The sequence below is a fragment of the Melanaphis sacchari genome, unplaced genomic scaffold (genome assembly GCF_002803265.2).
Source record: "Melanaphis sacchari strain LSU unplaced genomic scaffold, SCAv2.0 Contig86_pilon_pilon, whole genome shotgun sequence".
NCBI classification, from domain to species: Eukaryota; Metazoa; Arthropoda; class Insecta; order Hemiptera; family Aphididae; genus Melanaphis; species Melanaphis sacchari.
The window spans coordinates 404161-426562 of NW_020271611.1; the positions used below are offsets into that span (position 1 = coordinate 404161).

At 27.8% G+C, this 22402-nt stretch overlaps 1 protein-coding gene across 1 annotated transcript in view; it reads left to right on the top strand.

Annotated features, from left to right (window-relative positions):
- Positions 1–8597: 8597 nt before the first annotated feature.
- Positions 8598–22402, top strand: part of LOC112602369 (insulin-like peptide receptor) — a 47887-nt gene continuing 34082 nt past the window's right edge. Inside the window, exon 1 of the mRNA XM_025350407.1 lies at positions 8598–9147. The gene's annotated coding sequence lies outside the window, so the exon portion shown is untranslated. The remainder of the gene's footprint in view (positions 9148–22402) is intronic.

Here is a 22402-nt window from a genome sequence, read left to right on the forward strand (position 1 = left end):
TTGTATGATTGAGGTGTGATTGCATGAGCCACACATTAACCAATCCCTGATATCTGTAAAGAACTAGCTATTGTGGCGTATCTAGACATTTTAGATTAATGTTACTGAGGGATACGGAAAAATATAGGAAAACTCCCCTTTTTATCCTCTCTCCTCCGAGGAAATCTTGGTTCTTCAGTATTATTATTATATTATATCTATATAGTATATATTATAAATAAACACGAAATTTATTATTTTGATGTTATAAAATGCCAAAATGGAAATCTAATAATAGCTGCTATAATACGCAAAGAAATTTAATTGTCATAATATTTAGAAAATGAAACGAGTGTCTATAGGGAAATCCATAACATTAGCGAGTGAATTTGTCAACAAGAATGTTGAATATTTTTTTAATATTGCAGCAAACAAAATTAATAATGACTCTTTGTTAAAATAATAATGCATAACGAAAAATTTTTAGATCTTAATTGATCACATTTTCCTTGGCGGTGTTAAGAAAATATAAAATAAGCACATTTAAGTAATAAGTATGAGTGTATGACCCTTCAATTGCTTTTGCAAACGACGCTTATGTTTTTATCGGTAATACAAATAATATTTGTTAGTATTTCTAGGCAATAAAATTACCTCATAAAACACTCGGATTTTGCTGTCCTGGAAAAAAAGTTATATTGAACGAAATTTCTGAACCACTTTATAGAACCATTGAAAAATCTCCTCGATTGTAGCACTCATCGTCATTCTTAAGTTTTTCTCGATAATATTCTGAAGTATAACAGTGATTTTCAAATGATGTCATTAAGTGCAACAAAGATAAGACACGGACATTGTATGCTTACATTCAAAAATCAAGGTCAGCTTATCATGTATATATACATACCACTAAACAATAATGTAGACCAAAATTATTTACAAAAAAATTAAAAATTAAAAATCAAATATTTATATGAACACAATATTACTATGTTTATATTAAGATAAATTAATTTTAAACTATGTAGAGTTTAGTATAATACTGCTGCTGGTAATTATTAGGTATTGTATACATTTGTATGGGCTAATTTGTTTTGTTTGATAATCTGTTTTCTGTTTAAACAAAGTGTATGTACATAAAATTAGTTCGTTATACTTAACCAAGGCACTTAAAATCTATACAGAAATTTTATTTTTATTTGTTATAATTTACATGTTTTTGGTTTATCCAGAAAATTATTATTTTTTCTTGTCTCCCCTCTACCATTGGCTGTAACATTTTGCTTTGACGTATAAAATTGTAAGTTGTAACGCTATCATATCAATTTAATAAAATAAGATGGACAAGTTTTATTTGTATTTTGTAATTTGTACACTTGTGATTTTATTATTTTTAGATATTTGACTTCATACTTCAGAATTTTTCAAAAAATTAAAATAAATAAAACCTTATTGGACATTTAAATATTTATCTATTTAAGGATATGAGTCTTGAAAGTCTCAAAAATACATTGACCATGCTATGTTTTATTATTTCCACTACAAAATGTTGTAATATAATTTTTTATTTGTAAAATGTATTTTTCAAAAGTTCTAAATTCCTATACTTTGGTAACTTTATTAACATTTTTCAAGTTCTATGCAACTCAATTTTTACACTATCTTTTTAATAAATTTTTACTTAAATAATATTATTTTTTATTTTTTTTTTTTGTAATAAAAAAATATACTTATCATTGAGACTTAAAAGTTGAAAGTTTACACTATTATGGTTATTATTTTCCTCTAAACGAAAGTGTTACTAATGGGTGGCTGTTTTCCACAAACTATTCATGTATTACGTTCAAGCGCCTAATTGTAAACTTTTTAGTTTTTTTCTTTTTGAATGACTATTTTTTTATTTTTATTTTCATAACTTTATGTGTAACATTCCTGTATCACACTGTACCGCATTTACTCATTGTGTCACTAGGTACACATTGTAAATTTCGTTTAAAAATATTATTAAAAAAAAAAAAAACGGTTATTATAATTTGTTATACAAATAATGACAATTTTATTATATATTTAGAGTTTAGACTAATTTTAAGTTATTTATACCACGGATCTATTCGTTATGTACCTATAATAGGTCAACGATTTTGTACTCAAATATGATTGTAATTTGAATTTTTGTTTTTATATTGAAGTATTATGCTTTTAAGTTTTAAAAATGCTCTGTTTTCTGAAGAGGGTTTGTAATAAATTTAAGTTGTTAGCTCTGCTAAATATTATATTAGGGACTTGTAAGATCAATTTTGGAGTTTGCTAACATTATATAGAATCTAGGAGTTAGGACCCTTCTATTATAAGTTATAGAAATCAGTTTGAAAAAGTTCAATAAAAATTTATAAATTTTATAAATTAAACATAGACCTTAAATAACTATATAGACTAAGTTTACAATTTTTAACTGATAGGTGGATTATTACGAATAAGGTTTTCTTGCATAAATTAGTCGATAGGTCGGTCAATTGTCCCGAGTTTCTTCACCAGATTAATTTCAAAACGCCTTGATTTCAGTCCCGATCTCATTATCTTATACTATTTTGTATCCTGCAATTGGCCAATGTATTAATTAATATTATTCATTGCCTATGAAGATTTATCCTTCATTTGTTAATTTAATTATAAATGCACTTTTTGTTTGTTTATTTAATTCTGTTAAATTTGTAAGCTGCTAGGTTCTATCATTGGATAATTTTCTTACACATATTACTCGAGTGAAAAAAAAATTATATTCTCATCTAATTCACTCATTATACAAAATTAAATATAAATTGTAAATATTCAATAAAAGATTAAAAAAAAAAATTGTACCTCGTTGTTTATACTATGTTAAATTGTGGTGGTATACTCACTCGTACTTATATATTGTTACATGCGTAATTTAATTAATTTGTTATTATTATTTTTTAATAATCTGACTTAAAATTGTAAAATTCCATTTCGCGTAAATAAATAAATAATCAATGCCTATACTTAGGCTATAGCAATGATAATGTTTATTCAAAATCTCACACCTATACCAGAGTAAGCGACTTCTCCAAATGTTATTTTTAAATGGAGATTTCGATTTTTGAAAATTTTAACTTGACATCTAGACTACGGATCGAGTACAAGAAAGAATATAGTAAATTTTAATAAATATATATATTTATTATGTTTATAAACGATAATAATATAAGTATTAAGTAACACAGTTATTGTAAATTATAGGTCATTTTTAACTCGGTCTCATAAATATAAGTATCCAATAATAATGAAAAGTTAAATTGTTATTCACTCGAAATACTTATGTGAATTATAATTTATAATTTAAAATTTAAACCATCAGGTTTTTTATGGTGAATAGCGCATTTGAGAATATTTTTGATTTATGGAGCAAACCGGTTGATGCTAAGGAGCGTAGGAATAAATACCAGTAAGGTTTACTACTGAAAGTATTTACTTAAGTAAATATATTCAAGAAGTATTTTTGAGCTAAATTCACGATTGACCCTTTTAATAACTTAAAATTATCAAACCATTATTATGTACTAATAGATGTACGTTTCGAATTTAAGTTGAGCTCATATACTAGTCTATATCTATTCCACGTTAAATATTAATTATAAATGATCGCAGTTTTAAAATATTTATTTTTTTATTTTAATATAATTTTGAATTATATAATACTTGTAATTAATTTTAATTATACCGCTATTGTATGTACTTATTGGTTATTTTTATAATTGTAATTTCTATAAAATAAAAATAGTATATTATTATAAAAACAACTAACCAAATTACAAAGAAATATTGATTAATTTCCCAAATTTCTATTATTTTTTCCCCCAAAGCCTAAAACTCTTGTCTCGTTTGCTCCCCCTTATTAATACGGCTCTGCAGACATCCATTTTTTCTTTAATATGTATTTATATATATATATATATATATATATATATATATATACGGTTAGGTTAGTAATAAGCAATGCTTATTGATCAAGATATTTCTTTGTTATTAAAAAGTCTTTTGTTATTGTTATGAAACCAGACTAACATGTATAACATAATAGAACATTAAATAAAATAAAGTATATTATTCCATTTTGATCGTTTTTAGAGTGTATACATTATATAGGCCTACAGTATTTTTATATGGATTGAGAGTTATCATTAATTTTTTATATAATAGCTGAATAGCATTTTTATACAATATTGTAACCCCTTCTAACTCATGACCACATTAATTAACAATGTCTAACTATTATACAGGTTATAGGTACCTATAGAGAGTAGTTATTGGATTTTTATACCAATATGAACCCTTGTTATCATTACTTTTTTCATGAATAATGACGAATATTTATTATAAATAATAAATATAAAAGTGTATAATATATACATAGACATCTAGTACATACAGCTGTATGCCTGTATCAGGGATACACAATGCAATAATACGCTTCTGGAAGAATGAACAATTAGGTGCTACATGCACTTGTGCTATAAATTATAATTATTATACTATCAATGTCTTGACTTTAAGACAATTCTTTTATTGTTTATTTATTTTTTTTTATTTAAATTGCGCACGTGTTAATGTTTGACACTTGGTAAGAATTGATTAATGAACCGGGAGTCATCTGATAAAATATATGTTTTTCTGCAAATTATGTACCTAGCTGTTGCAGTAGTAATATCAATAAGTTTTTTAAAACCAACTGGTATCCCATTCGATTCTCAACTCTAGGTTTTTTTAAGCTATCGTTTATTTGGTAGGTGCTTTTCGATTATCATGACTACCTAAACGATGAGCCGATAATCAGAATTCGTTTTTCTCGTAACCATACCAAAATACGGATTGTAAACATCTTGATAGTTATTTAGTTGAGACTTGAGAATTGAGTTTTTTGTGGCGTCAAACTCATTAATGATCCATTAGGACTTAGGGTTCCGACTTTTTATGTCTAGACTAGACATATAATGGAGTGTATGTTTAAGTGCGCATGGTGTATATTAGCGAAATTTGGTAAATTGATCGCTAAAATAATTTATCGTCAAATAAAAATTACACATTACACATAGTTAATAATTTATAAAATGTTTAAGTGCGAATTACAAATTATACAAGTATCATAATACAATCAATTATGCAGTTTTTTTTTTTTTTTGTAAACAATAATTTAAAATACAAGATGATATTAATTAATAGATTTATAGTAATTTAATTATAACTTATAATGTTAAATATTGTAATATTATAATTAACTATACTTAGAAAATTTGAGGAATTAAATTTTAAATTATGTGTTTCTTATATTCCTTTCTAGAACTTTATTGGTGCAACTGTTATGTGCGATCTAAGTATTAACGTGAGTACTCTACCGGCTGTCAACAGTGGTTTTTGATTAAAACTCGTTTTTAAAAATATATTTATGGTATAGTATAATTATGTTGTTGCAATGGTGAAATTTTGAAAACAATTTTTTTATTATTTAAAAATTAGACCATCAAATATTACTGTCTATTATCACAAGAGAAGTTGGATATGGGTCAACTATACACAGCGATCAATGAAGGGCGTTTTTCTACATCGCAAAATTATGGATTCATTCATAAGACAATGAATTATATAGCGACAATTTTGTTAAACCAATATTTACTAGCGCACTTACGTAGAGATAAAAGAAAAAAATATAGCATTAAACAAATGATGCATCTCCATTTTTGAACAGGCAACTCCAAAATCATTGGTGTCTTTTATCTATTCTGAATATTCCAAAGAAAACATATTCTTTGTATAATCAAAGAAACTTTCAAAAATTAAGAGATAATTTTTTATTTTAAAAAGAGCATCAGAAAAATAATATAGAATGAAAATACTTGATTTTATTTTATTACTTTAATTAAATTTTATATTATTCATTTTAAATTGTTTAATAAAGATTTTTTTTTATTATTTTATAATATTAAACATAAAACATATCAACAAAATCCGTTAGTTAAATCACACGTAGAAATGTAGAATGTACCTAAATTCCACATAAAAATGAAAACCCATAAGTAAATTACACTTTACAATAGTATAATTTATTTTCAGTGATTCTCATTTGCGAACAGTACCTACACAATTTTTTAACTGTAAATTGACAACTCGTTTGTATACAACTATTAAATCTTATTCCCAATTTCGATTAACATTGTAACATTTTTAACTTGTAGTACATAATGCAAGATAATGATTTGATGCATCTTAAATATTTCGATAAAACACGAGTATTAATTGAATGAAGTATAAGTCAAGTTACAATTTTTGCTAGTAATAATTCTACTCCATTTTAAGCTACGATTATTATACATTTTTGTATAACAGTTGAACATGGAACGTTAGCGAGATACTAATTTCTTGTAAAACTGAGTAGGAAAATGTTTGAAAACAATTTTACAAAGTAATTAAACACGATCATTCTCTTAAAAAGTTTATTTGAGTTTCGGTAGATTTTTGCTATGGCTTATGTACGCAAACAAGTTTACGTTTGGGTCATTCAAACGGAGTTAATAAAAATTCGTGTGCATAATCGAGTTGTACATTTGTGCGCAAACGAGTCGCAAAAAGGGGAAAGAATACAGTGTAAATGGGTATCGCCTTTTATTTCTCGTATGATAATCATCATTTCATTCATAATATCGCTTACGATAAATTCATCAACAATCGATTTGCTGACGATCAATATTGTACACGCGTAATTCACCGCGATCCTGCTATAATATTATTCTGGTTATTATACTACGTTAATTTGTATTCCGATACGGCTAATACGACGTAGAATATAATTCTCCCGAGGAACACGTGTTCAAAACGTTCACTGTATTATATTTTCAATCGTCAAGTACGCATGACTGAGTTTATAGTGGCCGGCGGTCTATTATTGTAACATACACACATTTTGTTTGCCAGTTCACTGATTCCCGTCAATGCTCATCAGAGTAAAATTTGGTAGTAATGTAGTAACGTAGTATTATTATTGTGATGTATCACGTCATAATTCATAAAATAGGGCTAGTAATCTACAGTCTTTATAATTATTTAAGTCATTCGTCATTTGTCATGTGATATATTATTATTGATTCATTGGCATAAGTCATAACTTAAGGGATATATGATAAATGGCTAGCTTTCTATACATTTTCAATTCTTAGCCTTTCCAGGTTAAAATTCAAATCATTGAATAAAAAAAAAAGCTGTAATGAGTTTGGTGTATAAAATAATTATTAACTATTTAATATGCACCTTTATAATATACAGCTATTGCGATTGGTAGAATAATATGGATGAACTCTGTACGAGTTTATGTATATAAAAGGAGAATCAGAACATACATCAGGTTGATTATGATTCAAAAGGCCAAAATAGATTCAAGGATCTGACTATAATAAATGTATAAAAAAATATAAAAAATATATATATAAATATATCTTATTAGGTACTATCTATAATAATAAGATTATCGATAATGATATTTTATAAGCATTCGTATTTTGTATTCAAATAATAGACAGGTACTGTTATTACATATTATATAAGTACAATTATTTATGTATAACTATAATAGTATTACATTATACTTGTTTTTTGTTAACATTTTATTTATAATGACGAGGAGAGCGCTATTATTCTACGGTTTATTTTCAACTCTTATTTTACACGACCCTCCCCCCCCCAATCTAGGCATCGTGATCTCATACTCTAGTGGTGCTCATGGTAATGCATCAGTCGTTTTGCTACCACCACGGGTCTATTGAACTTTGGTTTTCTAGGACTACGGCTCTCGCATGTAACAACTATTTTAAATCCTAATAATGGCTATATTTATTGTCGCATCGTCGTATGACCGGACGACGGGGGGGAGACTGTTATAGTATAGTAATAAGTTGTTCCCTTCGTCGGCGGCCCGGCGGAAACGGCAAGACGGCTATTAAAGGTATCGATTTGGCAAACATTGTTTTCGAAATATTATTCAGTTGGTGCGCTAACGCGATGACGGCGGCGATCTAGACGTCCAGCGGCGGCGGTATGGGGAAACAAGCTATGCGCTTCGAATAACAACGAACGGAGTGATACGTAAATACGTTATACAGAGCGTTGGCCGTGGATAATCGTTGGATTTGATGACCCTGTATACACTTGTGTATATTATTTTTCGGTGTTGTTATTCCCTTAAAATCCAGCCGGACGGCCCGCCTAGTCGAAGTCGAACGCGACCGACCTTGACCCCGCGGCCGTCTTACGCATGCGCTACGACCGGACAAAAACATTCTCCCTCTCTCAGCGGCGGCGGCGGCGGCGGCGGCGGCAACGACGACTGATCGCATCTGAGAGTCGGTGTTGCGGAGGCTCAGCTCCTCAAGGCGCGCGCAGACGTCGACTGCTGCTGCGGAATTTGCCGACGATAATCACACGCTCACACGCTCACACACGCGCGCGCGCGCACGCACCATGCACAATATTATACTAGTTTACTCACGCGCGCGTTTCTAGGTTATGTTATTGTTCGTTCGTAGTGGCCTGTGTATGTGTGTACATGATCGCATGTTATTATTATTATTATTAAATGTTTAACCGCGCCACCGGTGGTGTAGGAGTAGCAGGAGGAGGTGTAGGAGGCGGAACGAGAGTTTCGAAAACCCACTAGAGGACTTGGCGGCGTTTTTCGTCGACGGCGCAGATTTTCTACGCGGTCGAACGCTGAACCATTTTTATCACCGTCGTTTTTCTCTTATCGCGCGCGTTATGCTCTCCACAACAACCGCGGCGCACGTAACAGTACACTCTTGGCGCCTACAATATTATTATTATAATATTATCATTGTTACGTTCGCATAGTCGTTGCGTCGTCGCGGTGTGCGTGTACAGCGTACGGTTTAGTGTCGCCGCCGGTCCCGAGTCCCGTGACTTTGGCGGAAACGTCGACCGCCCCTGCACTCTGCAGCGCGTGTGAGCCCCCATTTTCACGGGGAACAGCGATAAGACGTCGTCGTCGTCGTCGCGCCTCCCGTTTGAGACACACGTGCATGACGCGCGTCTCATCGGCTCGGCTGACGGCCAGACACTGTAAGGCGCGCGCCACCCGGGACACACAAGGTAAATAGCAGGAGTCGAGTATAATATCATGTTTCACGCCCCCCCGCGTTTTTATGGTCACCCCGACGGCGGCAATCGTAATGCGTTTGCCTTCCGCCCGGCCGCGACGAGGCTGCCGCACGACCGCACAATGACAAAACGGTCGACAACAGTGCGTATCAAAGTCGGCGGCGCGCGGTGTGACCTTAACAATAACAATGTCTTGTCGGACACTTCGCGCGGCCGCCGTAAGGGTAGTGGGATCCGGACCGCTGTCGCGGCCCACTTCAAAAGACAATGAGCCCGGCCGCCTTGTAATTAGTGCGGCGCTCTCGACGGCCGAGTAAATTACGTTTTTGCGTCGTCAGCGACTGCTGACGAGTGCGCCGCTCCGACCGTGTCTGTATGTCGGTATTGTAACAGTTTACAGCAGCGCTCGGGTCCGTCGCCGCTGACTGTCTGCGTACGGTCTGCAACTGTTTTTTTTTTCGTGTCGATTGCGTTATGGATTGTTCGTGTACTTGCTCGCTGTCGTGCGGTCTGTTGACCGAAAACAAAATAATGAAAAGTATATAATAATATACATTAAACTTTAAATTGTGATTGAATGGAGAGTGGTCGTACACGTCGCGTTGTTCGGTGCGTGCGAGTGTTGTCGCCACTCGTCGCCGACGTTCTTGGGAATATTTTCCTAGACGGCCTGTTACGACGGCCGGAAGGAGGGGAGGGTGTGGTACGCTGTCTGGCGGGGGCGGTGAAAAATATAAAACGATATTTATTATTTTCTCATAATTATCTCAAACTCCTCATCCTTCATCGTGAAACGGATCGAAGAAGAGAAATGTGTTGTATCACGGTTTTTCCCGTAAATGTGATCAACGATGAAAAGCTGTTTGTTTAAATTAGTATCATAAATAAGGCCAGGCGAGTTGATCCACAATAATGCGATTAGCTATACCCCGAGGGAATGTTACCACGATGTTTGTGCATAGGCCCTTGGGTTTACCCTCACGCACGTTCGTCCGTTATTAATTTTGCATATCGCGGTCGTGTGTGTGGTCGGTGATTATAATGTAGCAGTTCGCCACGTCGAAAAACACTCGTTCTAAAACGACATAATTACATATTATTTTATCGAATTTGGTCGTTGGGGTAAAATAATAATTTACCCGTGATAAAAATTGAAAGAAACACCATTGATAGAATTATTATCTCGAAAAACGTGACTTGTTTTTGTTTTTTACCATGAGTATTTGTTTGACATTTATTTTTTTAACTACGATTAGGACCGTGACTGCTCGATATTCTTATTGTTTGTATCGTGGTATGTGCGTTAGATTAACCATAATACGACAGTAAATATCGGTGGAGCGCCGGAGCGCCCTATTATAAATAACAACGAAAAGGTGTTATTGTCATGCGGTACGACTCGACAGTTTTTTTTTTTTTTAATTTTTATTTACCATTAGTTTTCGTCACGACTAATAACTAAAATGTCAGAGAAGATAAGAAATATTTCCGATCACAGTTTTCGTTATTATTTTTCGAAATCTAACTACACGGTAAATTAATCCTAATAATTTGAGCGTATACACTCTTTGGTGTATTGCGGTGACTACAGCATTAAATTATAGCACGGTTTATTGTAAAATGGTAATAAAATGGTAATTTTTTTGTCTTGTTATTTGTATTTTAGCTGTATTTCGTCATGTTTAAACTTTGTAAATCTTATTCACTCTCACTATGTGATTTGATACCATAAGATAATATACTACCACGTTGATTTTACTTACCTCATGACTGTACTCTGTATAAACTAGATATATAGTTTTAGACTATGATAATTCAAGTGAAACTTATATGCCTAATATAGATCAAGCAAACATCAATTTTATTTCAATAGAAAAGAACTAGGAAGGTTAATTATTTTGATTGGATTTTTGATTATTTTATATTGACCTACTATTTATCTAAACTGATAAAATAAGATTAATAAACATCCGAGTTCTCTATTGTACTCTACATACTTATTAAATAGATATTAATAAATTAATAATACAGCATTTTCTGTTTGACATTATAAATTATACAAATGTACGATTACATACAATTATTATAATCAATGTGTTAAATATATTTTAAGTGTACTAAAAATAAAACAGTAAATAAATACAATTTCTAAATCTTGATCTTACAAAATACTTTAAAGTTGTAGTTAATATTTGTAATTGTAATACATTTTGTTCTTCTCTTGTCAATAAGCTTTGATATTAATAAATTAATGGTGCATTATCATAGTTACCATTTTTACCTATCTGTTAACTCAATGAATATTAATAAGTTATTAACTTTATATTTGATTGAATAAGGAATACTTAATGGCTAATACTGCTTTAGAGTGATACAATTATTTAGTTTTTTCATCATTGTGTTGAATTTTACAAACGATTTAGCTAAGAACGGTTTATTAGACTAATAAATAATGATCAAGATTCAATTTAAACTACGTGATTTGAATCTTACATTAATTTTTATAATGATATTTATGTATAATTAAAAAAAAAAATTATAACACGTGTTTGGAAGACAGATTAAATATTTTTTAGTTCATTCTGTAACAATTAAATGAGTATAAATGTGGTAAATAATTAGATTAATTATTATCAATGTTTTAACCAGAATGAGATAAATGAAAATGCGAACGACTTAAGGGATTGTGTATAAATTAACACACAAAAAAAAAAATGAACAGCATAAAATGTTTAAATTACTTTATTTGAAAACGGTTCGAAATGTGTTGAAGGAATGGTTTGTTGTGCCGTCGGACGATACCGAGTATTGGCAGTTGCCTGTCAGTTGGATTGTAATAGTAAATAATAATATTCAATAACTGACATGGCAACATCATCGCTAGTTATCTTTTTAGCGCATTGTTTGTTTATCTGCGTCAAAGTATTAAAGGTATTAACTAAACATTTCTCACGGATTACCTAGTCGAATTGTATAAAGGCTATATTATAATATTGGAAAGCACATGTTATGTATAATTTATACTAAAATAATTTTTTCTATTTATTTACATATTTAATTTGCTATAGTTATTGATGCTTCTAAAAAAATACATCGCATATTTTGATGTCATATTAAAATTCAATTAAAATATAATTCATAGTGTCATTTTTATTAAAATATATATAATATATTTATATTTATTAGATTTTTTGGGATGATTAGATTTCTAGGCCATATTTAGGTTGGGTGATAATATTTCACACGACGGTGTATCTCTGGTATCTTTCATCTGAAATGATTTAGTTAGCAGATGTTTGAATAGTTGTAGCATTGCATGCGATGCGTTCGCATTATTCTTTATTGTGTTATGTATTATATGCTCGTGAGTGTATTATGCGTGGCCAATTTTCAGTTTACGTGACAATGAATTGTCGTGTTCCCAAGGGAGGGTGGTTGATTTTATTTCTCTGAACCTATTGTTTTCCAATAGTCTCTCGTTGTCATATTTGATATATTATGTTGTGATTTATAAGATGTTTTGTATCAAGATAATGTAATGTAATACTTTCATAATAATACAGGTTCATTAGTTGTATTTTTTGCTTTTTTTTATTGCCAGTAATATTATTGTGTTTTTTTTTTGTCGAAATTTTTCGTATTAAATAGTGTATTTATTTTAATAGCTTTATGTTTTTTTTTGGGGAGGGGGATAAGTTTCTCTTAGTTGTTTAAGACATTGAGTGAATCTTTCTGTATGATTTTGTATCGTTTTCTGTAGACGCAGTTTTTTGTGGTTTTCAATAGTGCTAAATATTCTTTTGTATAAATTGAGTTGTGTTTTGGAATATGATAAAATGTTTAGATGTTAGGCTGGATTATTGAGATTGTAGTCTCTTCTATATTTTATTTTTTAAGAATCTACATGTATTTTCTAAGAGTAATGACAGGTTGTTTTTTAGATTGTAGAAAATTATTTTATATATATTTTTACGTGTTTCATATTTTTTTTTTTAGCTAAAATAGCTCAAAGTAGAAAAACGGCTAGGGGTATTCTAATGAGGTTTATACAGATTTCTGATTTGGTTAAGTCGATTTAAAAAACGTTTTATTACCAAATTAGTTTTTACCTAGTTGAACTTGAAAACTTAATATTATACCTACAAATAAATAAATAAATTAGCTTATTCAATTGAATTTTGAATAATTATTTTAATTGTAATATATTTACATACTGCGATAAACTATAGGTTGGTCAAGGTTATACAAGTACCCGTACACTTCAGTTGCTTAATCTTTTTGTAATAATGTATATATTTTTAAAGAGAAATACCTACTCAATATTTGAAAATTGAATATTACTAGCGTTAAACTTAGTTTTAATTTTAAAGACGATGAAGTAGCCAACTTTTCTAATCATGAGATTCGTGTGTATAATTTTTTTAATGTTACCAAAACAAATAAACGAATAAATTTAATTTTATAATATTTTGGATTTTTATTAATAACGAAATTGTAAGCATGGACCTCTTTAACAAGAAAAGTTAGCCATTTTCTAGGTTTCAAGACATTACATTATGACTAGGAGTGATTTATTTTTGGTGAGGGAGCTATAGTTTTTATAATATATTCTCTCCTTACTAATCAAACTATTCGACAGCATTTACCTATTACTTATTAGTATTTTAAGTTTTTTACTAAATTGTACATTTTCAAAAGGCTTATAATAAATATAAATTTACTTCAACATTTGTACAATATAAATGTATTTATGTATGATACTTAGATAGGTACTCCCATTTTTTTCTTTGATAATATTTATATTGTTGAGTCTAATAATTATAGGATTTGTAAATATACGTTTGGACTATATTTTTAATTATTTAGACTTATAAGTACAAAATTAGCTTAATAATTAAAGCAAAAGAAGTTGATTCTCATTTGAAAAATAGCTGTGGTATCGCCTTAGGATACTATTTAATAAGTATAACAAATCTTACTAATCTTAGCATCTGTCAAATTTGAGAAGAATTCTTGAAATATATTCGTTCTTTTTTAATTATATGCCTTATTGAAGAAAATATTTTTCATGAATAATATTTAACATATAATATTTTTCGGGGAGAGGGGGAAGGAGCAATAAAACCATCCCAAATTTCCAAGCTCCCACTTAGTTACACTTATATGATTGTATGATTGTAGAAATAGGAAGAAGTCGGCTATATATTTTTTATAAATTATCTGTAGGTACTCTTTATTCTTTGGATTTTCCAGTTTTACTGTTAAATATGTTTATCCACAAATGATAAATCTAATTATCCACTGATTTTACGTGAAGTAAACAAATGATGCGTCTACAATATATGCCTGACATAATAATATATATTTACAACATAAAACAATAATACTTGGTATTAGGAACTTACTACATAGAATATTAATTAAAAATAAAAACATTCAAAGATTTATAATTTTTTTTTTCATGTTTTATTAACTAACAGCAATAGTGTGAATAAAATAAAAATCACGTGCAGTTATTAACAATATTAGATTTATTTTCTTTGTTATTATTATTATTTTTTTTTTTTTTGATAACCTTTACACCAAAAACAATAATATTTTTAATTTGTTTTTGATATTTTTTTTTCTTTTTTAGGATTAAATTGATTTAAACACAGTATACAATTATAATGTAATATTTTAATGACCGTAGTATAGGTAGTATTTACTGTACTGACATCTTACACTCATTTAATATATTATAACTTTTAAATTAGTATTTAAAAACAAATACACTGATAAAATACTGCACTGACATAATATGTGTTTTGAATTAATTATTTTCTATAAATAAGCATATTATAATATTATCATGGACTAGAAAAAATTGAAAGAAAAAACTCAATTTAAATCGCATGATTAATGTTTATACGTTATACGAGTAATGTAATTAAATGAGTAACGAAATTAATTAGGCATGTTCACCACAGACCATAGTATTTTTCCATAAAAATTAGTATTCGTAATTGAATACGCCCTGAATATTAAAGTACAAAATGTAATAATAATACGTAATTACTGTAGTATTAATTACAATGCATATTATGTTAGTGGCCAGTGACATAATCATTTAGCGTGTGCAAACTACTAAGCGCCACAGCTATTATAAGTGGCAACACTTCGGGTATCACTCAGCAATTGTAGTAAAATTGCTATGATCAAATCTTACATATTTTAAAAGGTTCTTAGTTTGAAAATTGATTAAGTAGTTACAGAACTTTCGTTTACTGTTATACTTACCTAACAATTATTTTTTACCATGTTCATTTTTTGTGCATCATTTTTCGTGCGTTATTATCATGAAATATGATGTATGTATCGTGATACCAAAAAAATAGATCACCCATTTTGAGCCTCCGACGGTTATGCGTATTTTTGTCTATAACAATATGATAGTACCGTTATTATACTTTTAAGAAAATATTTTATTGATACATTAATAGGTATGGCGTTGGTTTTAATATGCCAATATTTGTGAGTTATAATTATAGGTATTAAAAGAATCTAGGAAAGTCGAGAATTGGTCAATATTATTTTTATTTTTTTTTATTTACGTTTCGAGAGATCAAAAGTAATTTAAAATGATATATTTTATTTTTTGATTAATGTTTTATTTTTATTTTATTATTAATTTAGAATATTATATAATCTTTACATAAAAAAAATTACGATAAATTTAATTTAATTTTTACGAATATCTTATAGTTATAAATTTTTATTTTATTTTTGTCATATAATTATAATGATTACAAAACATTTTTAACTTTATGATTGGAATTTGAAAGCTTATAACAATATTATATTATTTATATGACGTATACTTCCTAGTTAATTTATATTTAGTTAATAAATTTAACACACAAATATTATTCTATGCGTATATTACGAGTATGAGTGTAGTCAATATTATATTCTTAAATAAGTACTTAACACTTAATATTGTTTGTGAAAAGTATGTGCGTAATTTGTAATTTTACTATTTGAATATCTTCGTCCTTCACATATAATAAGGGAGGAGTCAGGATATTTTATTATTTAAAAACAATTAATGTAAATCAACTTTGCTGTAATATCAATACATCAGTATACAATTGCATTTGATTAATTTAAACTATACCTACATATTTTACATTATTAAACAACCTTTTAAAGTGGTAATTTAAATCTTACACATTTTTCGTCCTATTTAAAAGGTTAAAAGTTATATTATAAACACATTTTATCAATAATATAATTTTTCTACAAAAAATGTGATGTTTTTGACGAATAAAGTTGCATAGGAAAATAATATGACACTTAAGCTTAATAAAATAAAAACAAATTAAAATAATCGTTTATTGACATTATATATTTTCAGTCTGTTGGTAATAAACATATTAAAACGTGTTAAAATTTCGTAAATGTAAATAATATATTTTCAATATATTCATTTTCTGTTCATTATTTTTGGTTGACAAGTTTGAATTCTAAATAAAAAAATTAGAATAGGTTCGCCTTATTGAGATGTAGAACAATGAACTCAGTATTTGATCTTTTCGCTATGATTTTCTGTTGGATAAATCAAATTACAACTGTTCTAAACATTTAAATATTTGGTTTTGACTGATGATTTTTTCACCAAGTAATTTTTTTTTTACAATCAATCATATCACACAATTATTATATTTCCGGGGACTACACCCACTCTATTCAATTTTAGTAATTACTAAATATTAAAAAAATAGATGGTCTGGGTTATAAAATTTACATTTTAATTTATATTTACTGTATATTTGAGGTTTAGTAATCGTTGAGATTACTTAACAAAGAATATTTTTCATACATAAAATAACCGTGTTTATATTGGATTTTCTTAAATCTACCACATCAATCTTTTTTTTACTTTAAATCGGAGACAGGGGTTAAATCGACATTAGTTATTTCATCTCCCTTGCCACCGCTATTAATCTAAGTACATCAATATCTTAAACATTTAATAGAGGTATGCATATTGTGTACACTACGATACTGGGGATTTATGTATACGATTTAGTTTGTTGAAATTTAATGATATGGAGATTGAATTTAAATGAACTCGTTTTGCTAAAAACTATGTTTTGTATTTATTTAAATATGGTTTAATAGGTATATTTGTATATATTTGTATAATTGTATATACTATATACCCATAAGTATATATTTAATTATATAGCAAAATATTTACTGTCAAAAATATAATATTTTTTTTTTAGATTCTGTGTTTGGTATTTTAGTTATAATTGAAGTTGTCTTATTTATTTTAAATTTTATTACACTTCGGATAGAACACAATATATTATATTGTATATTTAGTATTAAGAAAAAACAAATATCGTACACTAAAAGATTTAAATTGCTCAAATGCTAATATATATATTGATATAATTTGTGATGTTACTTGTATAAATCGGTAATATAATAAAATATTGGTAGTTCTGTGTCAAGTAGTTAACTACTGCTTACTATTAATATACGTATATAAAAGTACGAAGAAAATAATATTTAATTGTACAGAAACTAAAAAAGTTTTAAATTTAAATAATAGCCACAACAATGGTTGAAATCTTATATTATTGTTTGAATAAATATTTATATAATATTATTTTCCTACATTTACCTCTACTGAATAGATATATTAATTTATTGCTAACGTTTTTGAATAATTTGGAATTTGGATCTATTTGGATTTGGTAATCTGACGTTATAATTAATTTTGTCAGTTTTCATATTCAAAACCAAAACAAATTGATTATATTATTATATCTTTTATACATTATGTAAACCATTAATCAGACTGAGATGTTATGAATAATAGCTTTAAACATTTTAAGTTATAACATTTTGTTTCATGAATATTGATAGATTTTAGAATGAAATATCGAAATGATTGAGTTTAATTTATGTTTACTTTAAATATTTATCTTTTACATTAATAATATTTATTCAAGTCACGATTAGATATCTATTTATAATCCTACAGCTGTTAGTTTCCATAAGATAAATGTATAACAATATAAGTAATTGAAAGACATTTATAATTTGATAAAATATGTATTTATTTATGAACTTAGAAGAAAGATTATTGTAGGCAAGTTTTTTTAAATGTATGTTATAAGTATTACAAAAATAACAATGGTTTTATAGTTATTTAGTTCAAAATAATATTGCATAATTTTATACTTATATACTCCACAAAATTATATCATATTTTATAGCAAAATGTATCGTAAAAAAATTTAAAATTTAAATTATATATAATTATTATTTTAACTTATAATTTTGTTTATTTCATAGGTACCTAAAAATTATTAATATTTAATTATATAGTTGTATTTATTGCGTAAATATTTACGAAACCTATATGTACTATTATATTATATTTGTTTACAATAAATATATTATAGATAAAAATACTTATTGTTTTTAAAATTGTATGTAGGAATTAAATATACTTTATTGTTTCAAAATTATTATTTTTAAATTATTTAAAATTATATATATTCAGTTTAAATCTTGACGTCAAAAATTAAAAGGTGAGTTAATAGGTTAAGATTTATAATTGAAAATAATTCAGCACTTGCTATTTTTTAACAATTCGATTCGTTTGGTACAAAATAATAATACTGGACACGCAATAGTTTGTTTTTAAATTTAACAAGTAGGATTTATTTTTGGATAGTATCACGATGGTGTCAATGTGCTGCCAAAAAGTAAAAGCTTAATAGAAATGTTAATTCCATTTATAAATTAAATAAGAAACTTAACCTTGTTTTAATAGCGGCTAAATGTCAACATTTAACTTTTAACATACCATATTTTGCATATCAATGCTAAAATATTTTTATTATTTAATTAGATTTTTATTTGATTTTTATTAATACAAAATACGTTATATTATTATAATATTATGCTTACGATATATATATTATTATTAAATTTTTTACTTAGTTTTAAGTAAGTTTTACAATATTATAATGATATGATATTTAAATATTAAAAACATTATGTAAAAAAAAAAAAAATGTAATATTATACATTTTCAAGATAAAAAACACGACGTATCTATACTGCTAAAAATATATACGTTTTTTATTGTTTTGTGAACTTTATATTATTGCTATAATTATTTTCATATACTTACGTAATGTAATTGCTTAATCTATTAGTTTCAGGTTTTCATTCGTCATTTTCTGAATTAAACAAAAATAACAAATAAATAACAAAATTGAAGTTTGAATACCCTGCAGTCTACATTGTATTATATGATACGAATATATATTTTTTACTACGTGATGAATAGGATAATTAATAAGTTTAATGTTGATTGTTATTGAGAATTTAGTCTTTTTTTTAATAAATATATCTTGGAAATTAATACATAAAAAACTAAGCGATAAGTAATTCAACAGAATAATTTAATTATCTTAAGAAATTTCTGTGAATGAAATAATTTCTGTTTTACATATGAGAGTTGAATTAAGTATACCTAATTTAATCTATTATAATTTCTAATTGTATACATACATAATATATAAGTACAGTTGATGTATTTTATAATCATTATGCTTGTGATTAAAATATTCAATTTACGATATCTCTGCGTAAAGTCGTAAAATTAAGGAATTTTTTACTAAATTAATGTTTAAGAGAATAAAAATCTTAAATTCCGTCAATATACATGTATTCCATATCATCAGTTATGAATTATGGAGTATATCTAATATTTTGTCTAATTTTAATTAACAAATAAATACTTTATAGAAGTACTTATTTCTTCTATATTGTAAAATTTGTTTTGTATAAACCGTTAAACTTTTTAAAACTATACTGTGTTCAAAATTTTAAATCATCTCTAATACATATGTAATATATTTATTTTAGTAATTGCTTTAATAGTTTTATGGGTTTATTATTGACCGTGTATTTAATATGGATTAAATTAAAAATTATTGTAGATAGGTACTTTGGCTACATGGCTTGAAAGTTATCCTTTAAACTAATTGTACCGAATTGATGTTCTAGTCGACGTTTCAAAACTTACAATTAACTATAATGTTTATAAATTTTCCAATAGATAAAGTAATTTACAATTAAAAGGAATTTGATTTAAATATTTCATATTCTCTGTATTGTTACATAAGTTTTGAAACAAATATTAAACATTCAGTGTTGTTTTTGACTGTTGATTATTGTGTTAACTTTACTGTAGAAAACCAAAGGTAATAAGTACATAAATGTGGAAAATTTAAAATTGTTTTATATTTAAATAACTGAAATAAGTTAGGAATTTAACTTATCTTCTTTGTTGAAAACAACGATGTTAAACTTTAATTTAAATACAAATTATAATATATTTACATGTATACAACATACATATAAATATATACATAACTTGCCAGGGTTGACTACTCTAAATACAGGAAATCCACTGAATATGTAGCTCAAAGGTTTAATATTTAATAAATAACTATACCCTGGCGTTGTTTATACTTGTATTTTTAATTAAAAACATAACGAATTGAACTTAAACAGATAATAATGTATACATAATTAATACATTAAATACATAAATATGTAAATATATATAATCCATGACTTTAACGTAATTCAGTTTCATTAATTTATTCTGAGTGATTTTAAATAGTAACATTACATCATTGTACACTAAATTCCTCAATCTTTTATAAATATTAATTTTTGTATAATTTATATTTTTTCTTAAGTAGCTCTAATATAGTCGTGCGAGTTCTGAAGCAGGTTTGATAGTAGTAATCCTATTTACAAGAAAAAATGAACCAATAATAGTACATAAATGTTCAAATGGGGAACCGTTAATTTTTTCGAGACGTTTTAATTATTTGAAACGTAACCGTATATTTTCGAATAAATTTGCTGACGAAAGAGGGTTTATAGCCCATAATATAAACAGCTGATTAACATTGAAACCGGCTGATCATTGTCCGCACTGAACGCTTTGTTGCGACGCATTGCAGAAAAAATAATAAATATGTTCAACAAACGCGTTTGTTCGCTAGCTGGTACTGTGTATCCGGAATGTTGACGGAGGCTCTTGAGTCTTGGACTCCGGTATTGCAAATGCGAATCGAGTGGCATTACTAGAAGTTTTAACGGAGCATAGTAGATACATTCTACTATTCACGGACAATGATCGTTTAAATTTTTTTTTATATATTTATATTGTATATTTGTATCAATGTATTTATATATCAATAATGCATACATCGATTATTTAATATTCAATATAAAATAGTGTTTGTGTGATCATAAAATATGACTAAATTATCCTTTTAAAAAATCATATTTTGTTAGTTTAAATTGTTTATATTCTCATTGAAATAGTACTCTACATATCCTAATAAATGTTTACAGTGTAGTTCCATTGAATAATAAAATTTCATAGAAAAACTAATAAAAACGTAGATTTTACCAATTTTATTTAAATATAATACTTAAAAGCAAGTGGGAGGAGTTGTCTGCAGTCCTGTACGGGAGGGGGCACCTTGGCCGCCCTTGGACGTGCTTGCTGAAGGACGGTTATTTTTTCACTTTGTTTTTCGAAGGTTATTTTTAATAAAATATATTTTCAAAGGTTACATTGTAATTGTACGGAACATTTTAACGGTAATGGTGCGTTCTAGTGAATCGAAGGTATCTTTCCTTTTTATTTCGTGCTTCTCTTACGACAATAATATTATATACTGATATAGCATTATATTATTTAAATTGTACACGATAAATTGTTCATAGTTGTCCGGGAAATCCCTGCAGTATCAAACGTCTGGTAATACGGTGTAATATAATATAGTTTGCGCTTTTGCAGCGACAGCGGATTTTTTCCCGTTATGTCACGTTTATAACCGGAAAAGTCTGGTATCCGGTAGACTGTATAGGAATGCAATTCAAAATAGAAAAACACGCAAATTACAAACGCCTCGATCGGGTCAGTCATAATAATAATAATAATAAATAACAGCATTAATAAAAAAAAATAATAACAACAACAAACAACAAGTGGAAAACCACACCAGTACGTGTGCAGTTTGTGCATACAAATATCGTATATCAACTACCAGTGCAGTGTACACGTCCGTTTCGTTTATATATTATTATAATAATTATATTTTTTTTTTTGTACTCGCTGTACACGCACGGCTAAACGACGACGCGA